The sequence below is a fragment of the Emys orbicularis genome, chromosome 2 (genome assembly GCF_028017835.1).
Source record: "Emys orbicularis isolate rEmyOrb1 chromosome 2, rEmyOrb1.hap1, whole genome shotgun sequence".
Lineage (NCBI taxonomy): Eukaryota > Metazoa > Chordata > Testudines > Emydidae > Emys > Emys orbicularis.
Genome location: NC_088684.1, coordinates 120,385,514 through 120,397,749, shown reverse-complemented (window position 1 = coordinate 120,397,749; position 12,236 = coordinate 120,385,514). Strand labels below are relative to the sequence as shown.

Sequence of the window (12,236 nt, the reverse complement as noted above, 5' to 3'; positions counted from 1 at the left end):
TCCCTTCCCGCCTTGGGCGCCCAGGGGTGGTTGCTAAGATGCCGGGGGGAGGGTCAGTCCCGATGTTTGTGGGGTTTTTTTTCGTATAGGCGCCTTTTACCCCCCGCCGCTATCCCGATTTTTCAAACTGGCTGCTCACCCCAAGGAGGGGTGTTGCTAATCCCCTCCCGCCCTGGAGCTGCTGGTCGCCGGCCTGCTCCCCCCTAGTGAAACGGGGGCCGGCTCCCGCCGCGTGTGGGCATCCAGCAGCTTGGGGGCTGTTCCATACTCGCTGCACTCGCAGCTGCCTTTGGGGAACGCGGGCTGGGCAGCGTTCTGGGGTGAGGAGGCCAGGGCCAGGCTTGTCTTGTGTTTAGTGCTGTGGGCGTTAGAGTCGTGGTGCAAATCATTTTGAGAGAGAGCAAGGATCTCTCGCACTTTGGTCTTCATTAGAGACTTTTATCTGGAGTTAAAAGTGACTGTCTGAACTCCAGGTGGCTGGGACTCGCCATACGTTTGTGAAATCTCCAGAGGCCCTTTGCACAGGTGTCAACTACCCTGAGATTCAGGGCCGGTGCTTCCACTAGGCGACCCTAGCCAGTCGCCATGGGCGGCAGGATTTGGGGGGCGGCATTTTGTTGCCCTCGGCGGAAATTTGGCGGCGGGGGGTCCTTCCGCTCCAGATCTTCGGCGGAAATTCGGCAGCGGGTCCTTCACTCGCTCCAGAACCCGCCGCCGAAGTGCCCTGAAGATGCGGAGCGGAAGGTCCCCAGCTGCCGAAGACCCCAGGCCCCCTGAATGCTCAGGGGAGGAGCGCTCACGCCTAGGGCGGCAAAAATCCTGGCGCCACTCCTGCTGAGATCACAGGCAATCCATTAGCTAGACCAACCCCCTTCCCCTCCCTCCCCCCCACACAACTCCTCCCATGTGGACATAGAGCAGTGGTTCCCAAACTTCAACAACCTGTGAACCCCTTTCACTAAAATGTCAGGTCTCGTGAACCCCCTCCTAAAAAAATATTTCCAGGGATTTTTCTCCTTTACCGGCATATAAATTATAAAAGCACTGATCTTGGAAATATAAAATTTGTTGCTATGACATGCTTATTGCACAATATTTATTATTAATTATTATTTATCATGATAGTATTTTTATTACATTATGAAAACGGCAACATTCTTCCAAGATATCACTTTTGTAGCTTGTATCACTTTGAATAAGCCTGTTATAAGACAAGGCTTCTATGTTTCACCCAGGAGTATCAGATGTGAAACAGCACATTGCCCTCCTATGCAAGAGAGGTGAATTCTGTTCTCTTGCTTCCTTATATTTGTCGGGGCCTGGGTGCACTGGAGAAGCAATAGGATCAGGCTGTGCTAAGAAGGTATCATGTTCCTCTGAAGCAGTCAGGATAGCAAAACAGTGAGCAGGGTTGATGGGCGCCAGGGTCCTTTCAGCCTTTTAATAGAGAGGAAAAGATGATGAAAGCAAAGGAGGGTGCTCAAGAGGATTTTTGAGAGCAGGTGCTCAGGTTGGGAGAACACAGGAGTGTTTGGGTGGTGGTGGGGGCATGTCTTAATGTGGAAGATCAAGTTGAGGGTTCTGTCTGCTTGGTGTTATTCCTCCTGACTTTCCAGTTTCCATCCTTTTACATTCTGTGACTCCTCCCACCGCTATTCTGTTTTCTTCTATCTCATTGGGGACCAAGAGTCCACATGCTTTGGAGATAGAATCTGCCCAACTTTCTGCTGACCTAAGTTGTGTACAGGAGTCCTAGTATTTCTCTGCATCAGACTGAGAAACATCAGCGAGCGGATAAGGGTTCAAAATCCTAAATTAAAAGGTTGACAAATGGTACAAATGTCAATCCATATAAGGTTCCTGGGGTAGAGTGGAGATAGAGACTGACAGAAAAGTTCTGTGTTGGGAGTAGAACATACTAGAACAGGGTTGGGCAAACTATGGCCCGCGGGCCGGATTCAGCCCCTCAGGACTTTGGATCCGGCCCACAGGATTGCCACCCCTGTGATGCTGCGGGCCTCATGCCGCTCCCGGAAGCAGCCGGCACCACGTCCCTGCGGCCCCTGGGGGAGGGGGAGCAGAGGGCTCCACGCACTGCCCTGAAGCTCCCATTGACCGCGGTTCCCTGTCTCCAGCCAATGGGAGCTTCAGGTGTGGAAACCACAGGTGAAGGCAGCGTGTGGAGCCCTCTCCCCCGCACTCCCCCGCCCCCAACCCCAGGCGCCGCAGGGACGTGGTGCCAGCCGCTTCCGGGAGCGGCACGGGGCCAGGGAGCCTGCCTTAGCAGCGCGGCACCACTGCCACCCCGGAGCCGCTCCAGGTAAGCAGTGCCTGGCCGGAGCTCGCACCCCGAAACCCTCCTGCACCCCTGCCCTGAGCCCCCTGCCACACCCCTCCTGCACCCCAACCCCCTGCCCTGAGCCCCCTGCCGCACCCCGCAACCTTCCTGCACCCCAACCACCTGCCCTGAGCCCCCTCCCGCACTCCACACCCCTCCTAACCTGAGCCCCGTCCCGCACCCCTTCCTGCACCCCAACCCCCTGCCCTGAGCCCCCTTGTACACCCCGCACTCCTCCTCTGCCCCAACCCCTTGCCCTGAGCCCCTTCCTGCACACCTCATCCCATTCCACACCCTGCACTCCCTCCTGCACCCCTGTCTCAACCCTACATTCGTGGCCCTGCATGCAATTTCCCCACCCAGATGTGACCCTTGGGCCAAAAAGTTTGCCCGCCCCTGGACTAGAACATATTTGTAGCTAAAATTTGTAAGGCTTTGTCTACACTACAGTCTATGCTAGCAAAACTTGTGTCACTCAGGGATGTGAATATTCCACCCCCGTGAGTGACATAAGTTACGCCAATATAAGCGCTCATGTGCACAGCCTTATGTCGGTGGGAGAGCTTCTCCCACCAACATAGCTTATGCCACTCGCAGAGGTGGTTTTTATTTATGCCGATGGGAGAGCTCTCTCCCATAGGCATAGAACATCTTCACCACACAAGATGCAGCTGTACCGGTACACCTGTGCCACTGCAGCACTATACGTATAGACATGGCCTTAAATTCATGTGGATTGTGCGTCAGAATGAATGGAAAATATAACCCCACTGGATATACTTGAGCCTGTTAGTTGGGTGGTTTCTGCTAAGTGGTTAATGCTGATCTTTAATTCTCATTCATGGCTTCCTGGTGATCACTGTTGAGATGAATGTAGTGGTTGACACTTCTCGGAGTTTAATTCCCTGCCTATTGAAGTTAATGGAAGGGCTTCCATTGATTTGAATAGTCTCTGAATTAGGCCCTAAGAGCTATTGTTTCAGGCTATGTCTATACTGTGCACCTTACAATGGCGTGGCTGTGCCGCTGCAGCCACACCATTGTAAGGTGCGCAGGGTAGCCGCTCTTTGTCACTGGGAGAGAGCTCTCTTGGAGACAAAATAAAACCACCTCAAATGAGGGGTAGTAGCTTCGTCGCTGGGAGAGAGTCTCTGCCAGATAAGCACTGTCCACACTAGTGCTTTTCGCCATTAAAACTTTTGTTGTTCAGGGGTGGGTGTTTTTTTCACACCCTAAGTGGCAAAAGTTTTAATGACGAGAGTGCAGTGTGAACATAGCCTTAGTCTGTCTGCAGATTTGGACAGAACCTACATAGGGATTAAATATTGCTTTATTTCAGTGAAGCATATCTACATTAGGGTTTGTTCTGGTGTAACTATTTAATGAAATTACAGTGGTGCATTTGTGAAAACTTTTCTGATATAGACAAATCTCTGGTAGTCAGAAGGGCTAGAAAATTATAAACAAAAACTTAATTTTGTAGAGAGCATTTTGTGCATACCAAAAGTTACAGGGGAAGATCTGCATGCATAGAAATTCGCATGCATGGAAATATTAAAAGAATAACCTATGTATAGTTTGAGTAATCAGTGATGGAGAAGGAGGGAGAAAAGGACAGGTAATGTAACAACTGTGACAAATATATAAAGTAAATATACACCAAGGAGTGGGAGGAAATGTTTAAGGTAGTACAGAGAACTGCAACAAAGAATAATAGGATGAAAATAAACAAAGGAACTCTTAACATGAATGTCAGGAAAATCTTTCTCATGGTGAAATCTAATAGTCTGGAGTAATCTTCCAAAGGGATTAGTAGAAAGTCCACTGTTCATTTAAAAAAGAACTGGAAAAGAAGTTTCTGAAATACCCCCTCTCTCCATGAGAGATACCAATACTTACATCATACTCATCCGCAGATTTTTTTAAACTTTATTTTATAAAAGTTTCTAGCCTTTTTGTGTCCAAATGTGAACTATGTGAAATAAAAGATCAGTCTTCCAAATTGGAAATACTTGGCTGATTCAGTTTACATACTCTTATATACAAAGAAACGCTTCTGATAATTTAATACAAGCAGCAGTCAATTTTATGGCAGACTTATAAATCAGGAGTGCATAAAGGAAAATAGCAATCAGATCCCTATCTACAGTAGAGTGAAGAAAACTGATATACTTTCCTTTCCGACCCAGTTCTTGCATTACTTTTGTATGCAAAGTAATGAAAGCTTATAACTAGGATTGTCAAATGATTAAAAAAATTAATCGCGATTAATCGCAGTTTTAATTGCACCGTTAAACAATAATAGACTATTTATTTAAATATTTTTGGATGTTTTCTACATTTTCAAATATATTTAATTCTATTACAACAGAGAATACAAAATGTACAGTGCTCACTATACTATTTTATTACAAATATTTGCACTGTAAAAAAGATAAACTAAAATAGTATTTCTCAGTTCTCATACAAGTACTGTAGTGCAATCTCTTTATCGTAAAAGTGCAATTTACAAATGTAGAACTTTTTTTTACATAACTGCACTCAAATAAAACAATGTCAAACTTTAGAGCCTGTAAGTCCACTCAGTCCTACTACTTGTTCAGCCAGTCACTAAGATAAACAGTGTTTACATTTATGGGAGATAATGCTGCCCACTTCTTAGTTACAATGTCACCGGAAAGTGAGAACAGGCATTTGCATGGCACTTTTGAAGCTGGCGTTGCAAGGTATTTACATGCCAGGGGGGAGGGATAGCTCAGTGGTTTGAGCATTGGCCTGCTAAACCCAAGGTTGTGAGTTCAATCCTTGAGAAGGCTATTTAGGGAACTGGGGTAAAAATCTGTCTGGGGACTAGTCCTGCTTTGAGCAGGGGGTTGGACTAGATGACCTCCTGAGGTCCCTTCCAACCCTGATATTCTATGATTCTATGATATGCTAAACATTCATATGCCCCTTCATGGTTTGACCTCCATTCCAGAGGACATGCGTCTCTGCTGATAATGGGTTCTGCTTGATAACTATCCAAAGCAGAGTGCACTGATGCATGTTCATTTTCATCATCTGAGTTTAGATGCCACCAACAGAAGTTTGATTTTCTTTTTTGGTGGTTCGGGTTCTGTAGTTTCTGCATTGGAGTGTTGCTCTTTTAAGGCTTCTGACAGCATGTTCCACACCTTGTCCCTCTCAGATTTTGGAAGGTACTTCAGATTCTTAAACCTTGGCTCGAGTGCTGTAGCTATCTTTAGAATCTCATTGCAGATTTGACAAAATGCAAAGGTACCAATGTGAAAGTGTTCTTAAATCAAACAACATATTCTGGGTCGTCATCCGAGATTGCCATAACACAAAATATATGGCAGAATGTGGTAGAACCACAGAGCAGGAGACCTACAATTCTCCCCCAAGGAGTTCAGTCACAAATATAATTAATGCGTTGTATTTTTAACAAGTGTCATCAGTATGGAAGAATGTCCTCTGGAATGGTGGCTGAAGCATGAAGGGGCATATGAATGTTGAGTATCGTCGGCAATCCCTCGAGGTCGAGGATGTTCTCTTTCACAACTTTTATTTTTCATGGGTTCTTTGGTGACTGTGAAGTCCGATTCTTGAGCCACAGGCTCGTTGGCAGACATTACAGGTGGTGTTGGAAGACAGGGTTGGGCCACCATTGCTGCGTGACTGCTGTCTTTCCTTTCTTTTCTGGCGTTTTTCTGTGACCAGGGCAAGGCAATTTTCCTCAAAAGTGAATGTTCCCTCTCTGACAAGTCTTTGCCAATTATCCCTATCCTGGGCTGCTGTCTCCCAGTGTGTGGTGTCAATGCCACATCTCTTGATGTTATCTTGAAGGTGTCTTTAAAGCGTTCCTTTTGGCCTCCCTGTTTCTTTTCTCCTTTGGGCATGGCAACACTTGCGAGTTACAGCACATTAAAGCAGCCCAGTGCGCTCTAACTCATGACGCATCCACACTGGCAAGGCACGTAGAGCACTCTGACTCCGCGGCTAGAGCGCTCCTGGTACTCCACCTCGGCGAGTGGAATAACGTTTGATGCACCCCCGCTGGAGCGCCGCGGCGCCAGTGTGGATGCCCTGGTCTGTTAATGTGCTCTGATCGGCCTCCAGAAGTGTCCCACAATGTCTGTTCTAGCCACTCTGGTCATCACTTTGAAGCTATACTGCCCTACCCTCAGGTGACCAACCATCAGACCTGCCCTTTAAATTCTCTGGGAATTCTGAAAATCCCCTTCCTGTTTGCTCATCCAGGCGTGGAGTGCTCTCAGCAAATCTTTCCAGGTGACAGTGCCTCCATGTGCCAGGCAATCCCCAGCATGGAGCAATGGCGAGGTGCTGGACCTCATCAGTTTTTGGGGGGAGGAAGCTGTCTAGTCACTGCTGTGCTCCAGCCGTAGGAATTCTGGTACCTTCGGGCAGATATCAAGGGACATGATAGAAAGGGGCCATGACCGGGACGCACTGCAGTGCAGGATTAAAGTGAAGGAGCTGCAGAATGCCTACCGCAAAGCCCGCGAGGCAAACTGCTGCTCCAGTGCTGCCCCTGCGACCTGCCGTTTCTACAAAGAGCTGGACGCGATACTTGGGGGCAACTCCACCTCCACTCTGAGTACCACCATGGACACTTCAGAGCCCAGTTCAACAAGGCAGGAGGAGGAGCAAAGCGGTAGCGAGGGTGCTGAGGCGGAGGAAGACACCCCGGAATCCCTAGATGCATGCAGCCAGGAGCTGTTCTCAAGCCAGGAGGAAGGTAACCAGTTGCGGCGGCTGGTGCTTGGGGAAGAACAAACACCAGAGGAGATTCCTGGTAAGCGGCTTTTATTTTGGGAAGGAAGTTATTCGGTGCGGGCTCTTGGGGGGAGGAGGGTTGGGCTGCATGCATGCCTAGATGCAGAATGGGGTGTTGATGTACTCTCTCACATCGCAGTAATCGGCCTCAGTGATCTCTTCAAAGGTCTCAGCCAGACCTTGGGCAATGCGCTTGCGCAGGTTTCTTGGGAGAGCCACTGTGGTCCTTGTCCCAGTCAGGCTAACATATCCGCGCCACTGTGCCGTGAGGGGCAGGAGGACCATTGCTGCACACAAGCAAGCTGCATATGGGCCACGGCGGAAGCCACATTGTAGTAGAAGACCCTCCCTTGCTTCCCAGGTTACCCTCAGCAGCGAGATATCTTCCAGGACAAACTCCTGTGGAAAATATGAGGACAATGTTCAGTATAAGGGACCCCTGTAGCTGTTGGCTCTCCCCAAGGCACAGAAACCCAGAGGACAGTACAGCCATGAAACAATCAGTCCCCCTTGACCCTGTGCTTACTCACCATTTTGGGGCTCCCGTGGGTTGTGCGCTCTTGCTTTGGGATGGGCATATTATGCTATTGTGTAGACTGTGCTTGCCCTCCTTAAGTCTGGGGCAATCATTGCTCTGTCTGGTGTGAACAATGCTGCCTCTGTTAAGTGTTGCATTTTGCTTTTATAGATGCAGCCTTGAGATCTCAGCCGTCCATGTTATCACCGTCCGAGAATTAGGAAGAGGCTACGTAGAAGCAAAGAAGACATGCTGCATGAAGTAATGCAGCAGTCACTTAACGCGAATCTAAAAGCACAGGAGTGGAGGGAGAGTGAAAGGAGGATCTGCCAGCAGAATGCGGATCGCCGGCACAAAAGCGCGGAGCTCCGGCAGCAAAGCATGGATTGGCTGATAAGCATCATGGAGCGCCAAGCGGACTCGATCCAGGCGCTCGTAGCCATGCAAGCGGAGCACTACTGCGCCCGCCCCCCCTGCAGCCCTTGTCCCAAAACTTTTGTCCCCTGTGCCCCAATGTCACCTCCAACCCACTTTCCCCAATATCCGGGTTCTTACCGCCATCAGCTGCCTCCAACACCTGTATCTTCACCATCCAGCCCTGAAAACTATGACCCTTACCCTCTGCACTCAACCCCCATCACCATGCAGTATAGCCATCCTGAAGTGCGGCACTCATTGCGCAGCACTCCAGACAGGAAGGCTGAGTGTAATAGGACATACGCAAATCTGTGATTGTACCGTTCCCCACCCCACCCCCTTGCCCTTTCTGTTTCCCAAGCAGTTGTGTTTCTTTTCAATAAATGGATTTTTTGGCTTTGAAAACATTCTTTATTATTGCATAAAGTAAAAGATACCTTAGCCCAGGAAACCAACAGGCACTGCAAGTTAGCATCGCAAACACAGATCCTACTAACATTGGAACCACTGCACTTCACTCCCGTGCAGGGCACCAGACATTACTGGTGGCTTTCAGCCTCAGATTGCTCCCTCAAGGCATCCCTAATCCTTGCAGCCCCGTGCTGGGCCCCTCTAATAGCCCTGCTCTCTGGCTGTTCAAATTCAGCCTCCAAGTGTTGAACCTCCGAGGTCCATGTGTGAATGAAGCTTTCACCCTTCCCTTCACAAATGTTATGGAGGGTACAGCACGCGGATATAACTGTGGGGATGCTGTCATTGGCCAGGTCCAGCTTCCCATACAGAGAGTGCCAGCGGCCCTTTAAACGGCCAAAAGCACACCACAGTCACTCTGCACCGGCTCACCCTGTTGAACTGCTCCTTGCTGCTGTCAGGGCTCTCTGTGCAGGGTTTCATGAGACATGGCATTAAAGGGTAAGCAGGGTCTCCAAGGATCACAATGGGCATTTCGACTTCACCTACAGTGATCTTCCGCTCTGGGGAAAAAAGTCCCGGCTTGCAGCTTCCTGAACAGGCCAGTGTTCCGAAAGACGCTTGCGTCATGCACCTTTCTGGGCCAGCCTGCGTTAATGTCAGTGAAACACCCACGGTGATCCACAAGCGCCTGGAGAACCATAGAGAAATACCCCTTCCGATTAACGTACTCAGAGGCTAGGTGGGCTGGTGCCAGAATTGGAATATGCGTCCCATCTTTCGCCCCTCCGCAGTTAGGGAAACCCATTTGTGCAAAGCCAGCCACAATGTCATGCACGTTACCCAGAGTCACAGTTCTTCTGAGCAGGATGCGATTAATGGCACTGCAAACTTGCATCAACACAATTCCAACAGTTGACTTTCCCACTCCAAACTGGTTAGCGATGGATCGGTAGCTGTCTGGAGTTGCCAGCTTCCAGATTGCAATAGCCACCCGCTTCTCCACTGGCAGGGCAGCTCTCAATCTCATGTCTCTGCACCGCAGGGTGGGGGTGAGCTCATCACACAGTCCCATGAAAGTGGCTTTTCTCATCTGAAAGTTCTGCAGCCACTGCTCGTCATCCCAGACTTGCATGACGATGTGATCCCACCACTTAGTGCTTGTTTCCCGAGCCCAAAAGCGGCGTTCCACAGTGATGAGCATGTCCATGAATGCCACAAGCGATTTCATGTCTTATGCGTTACTCGAGTCAATGTCATCATCGGAGTCCTCACTGTCAGTTTGGATCTTAAGGAGTAACTCGACTGCCAAATGTGATGTGCTGGCGAGACTCGTCAGCATATTCCTCAGCAGTTCGGGCTACATTCCCACAGACCGAAAGGGAAGACAGAGCGCGCAGCACAAAAAACATTGAAAGATGGCGCCAAGTGTGGACGGAAGCAGAGGGATTGGTGGGATGCGAACCAATGCATCACGAGGCGTTGGGACAGGACCCATTGCTGTTGCAAGTGCCGCAAATGTGGCCACACCGTGCGCTTGCAGCTGTCAGTGTGGACAGACTGCAGCGCTTTCCCTACTGCGCTCTCCGAAGGCTGGTTTAACTCAAAGCACTCTACATCTGCAAGTGTAGCCATGCCCTTTGGTGAGTTGGGTGTACAACAATTGTTTTGGTAAGCATACATCAGGCATGCACACACAGTGCCTGCTCCACCTCAGCTGGTGCTGGATAATCAGGGCCTCAACACTGAAGATGTTGTCCTCTGTGAGGACACTGACTTTAGTGCGATGATCCTCCCACTTTATATTGAAGATCTTCTGAAGAAAGTGCTGGTGTTCCAGGTTTTTCAAGTGTTTTCTGTAAGTCACCCAAGTCTCACAACCATAGAGCAGAGTTGGGATTACCACCGCTTTATAAACAGCCCTTGATTGCTTCTCTGAATGCATATCTGGCACGTAAATACCTTATAACGCTGACTACAAAAGTGCTATGCGAATGCTTGTTCTCACTTTCAGGCAACATTGTAAATAAGAAGTGGGCTGCATTATTTCCTGTAAGTGTAAACAAACTTGTTTGTCTTAGTGATTGGCTGAACAAGTAGGACTGAGTGGACTTGTAGGCTCTAAAGCAGCGTGTCTCAAATGCGGCCACCAGGGGTTTTTCCTGTGGTCACAACAGCCTCTTGTGCAGAGATGAATGAGGGAGGGGGCAAAGCAGCGGCCCCTCCCTGCAGCGCCTAGGGGCTCCAGGAGCAGGCTTCAGCCCCATCCCCGGGTTCAGCTGAAGCCTCCGGTTGTGGGCTTCAGGTCCCCCCCCCCCCACCTCTAGCCATGGGACTCTGGCGGCGAGCTTCAGCGCCCCTGCCCAGCTTCAGCTGCAGGGCTCCAGGCTCTGGGTTTCAGCCTCCCCAGGGTGGCAGGGCTCTGGTGTTGGGGCTCCAGGCTTCAGCCCACCCCCTCTTGTCTCCAGCTATGGGGCTCTGGCTCTGGGCTTCAGCAGGGCTGGCCTTACTGGGTGCTGTGGTCAAGATGCAAGGAGTGGGGTGAACCTGGGGAGCAAGGCTGTAGGAAGGGAGTCCGGGGCAATGGGGGGTCGGAGCGGGGGAGGGCGAGGGAGGCAGTGAGGGCCAAGGGCACCAAAATACAACTCCACATTATTTTTATTATTGAGTCTGCAAAAAAACCAAAACCCCCTACATAAATTAATTCCAATATTTTGGACATGTATATGTGCATATTTATTTGTTTTCCCTGAAGTTAAGTAAGTATTTTAGGAAAATTTGTCAGAGCTGCAACCAGCAAGAGTTAGTGGCCGTACTCTGAGGCCACCAAAAAATTTGTTGTGAGAACCCCTGCTCTAAAATTTTACATTGGTTAGATTTTGAGTGCCGTTTTGTAACCAAAAAAAATCTGCATTTGTAAGTTGTACTTTCACGATAAAGAGATTGCCCTACAGTACTTGCTTGAGGTGAATTGGAAAATACTGTTTCTTTTGTTTATCTTTTTAAGTGCAAATATTTGTAATAAAAATAATATAAAGTGAGCACGATATGCTTTGTATTCTATGTTGTAATTGAAATTAATATATTTGAAAATGTAGAACATCCAAATATATTTGTAATAAATTTCAATTAATATTCTATTATTGTTAAACAGTAAAATTAAAACAGCAAATAATTGTGATTAATTTTTTTAATTGAGGTAATTTGTTTTGAGTTAATCGCTTGAGTTAATTGCAATTAATTGACCGTCCTACTTATTAAGTATCACAACATGAAAAATAAGGTCAATCGCAGAGTCACCCATGTGTAGCTGTTAGACTGGTACCTAATTTCATTGTCTAGACCAAAAAAAAGATTTATCCAGAGCAGTACAAAGTGATATAGCTGTTTTTGTTGTATTGTTGCTTTTTAATAAGATTATGTAGTACTATTAAAATATTAAGAAACTACTACACTCACCATCTTGCTAGTCGAAAATATTATGATTTCATAGTCCCATTAAGAATTCATTTGTGATATTTCTACACTTATTAATCATACCTAAGGCTACATTTTAGTCTCGGGTATTTTTAGTAAAAGTCATGGACAGATCACGGGCAGTAAATAAAAATTCACGGCCTGTGACCTATGACTTTTACTATATTCCCCTGACTAAATCTTGGGGGGAGGAAGGGTGTGCTGCGGTTGCTGGGGGGTGGCCCAGGGGATGCCGCGGGTGCTCGTGCGGGGGACGGCCTGGGGGGGGCACAGCGTGGG

The 12,236-nt window shown here is 48.4% G+C and overlaps 1 protein-coding gene across 1 annotated transcript in view; it reads left to right on the top strand.

Moving 5' to 3' along the window:
- PRP4K (pre-mRNA processing factor kinase PRP4K) overlaps positions 1–12,236 on the top strand; it is a 50,419-nt gene that overhangs the window by 417 nt on the left and 37,766 nt on the right. The gene's annotated exons all lie outside the window — the stretch shown is intronic.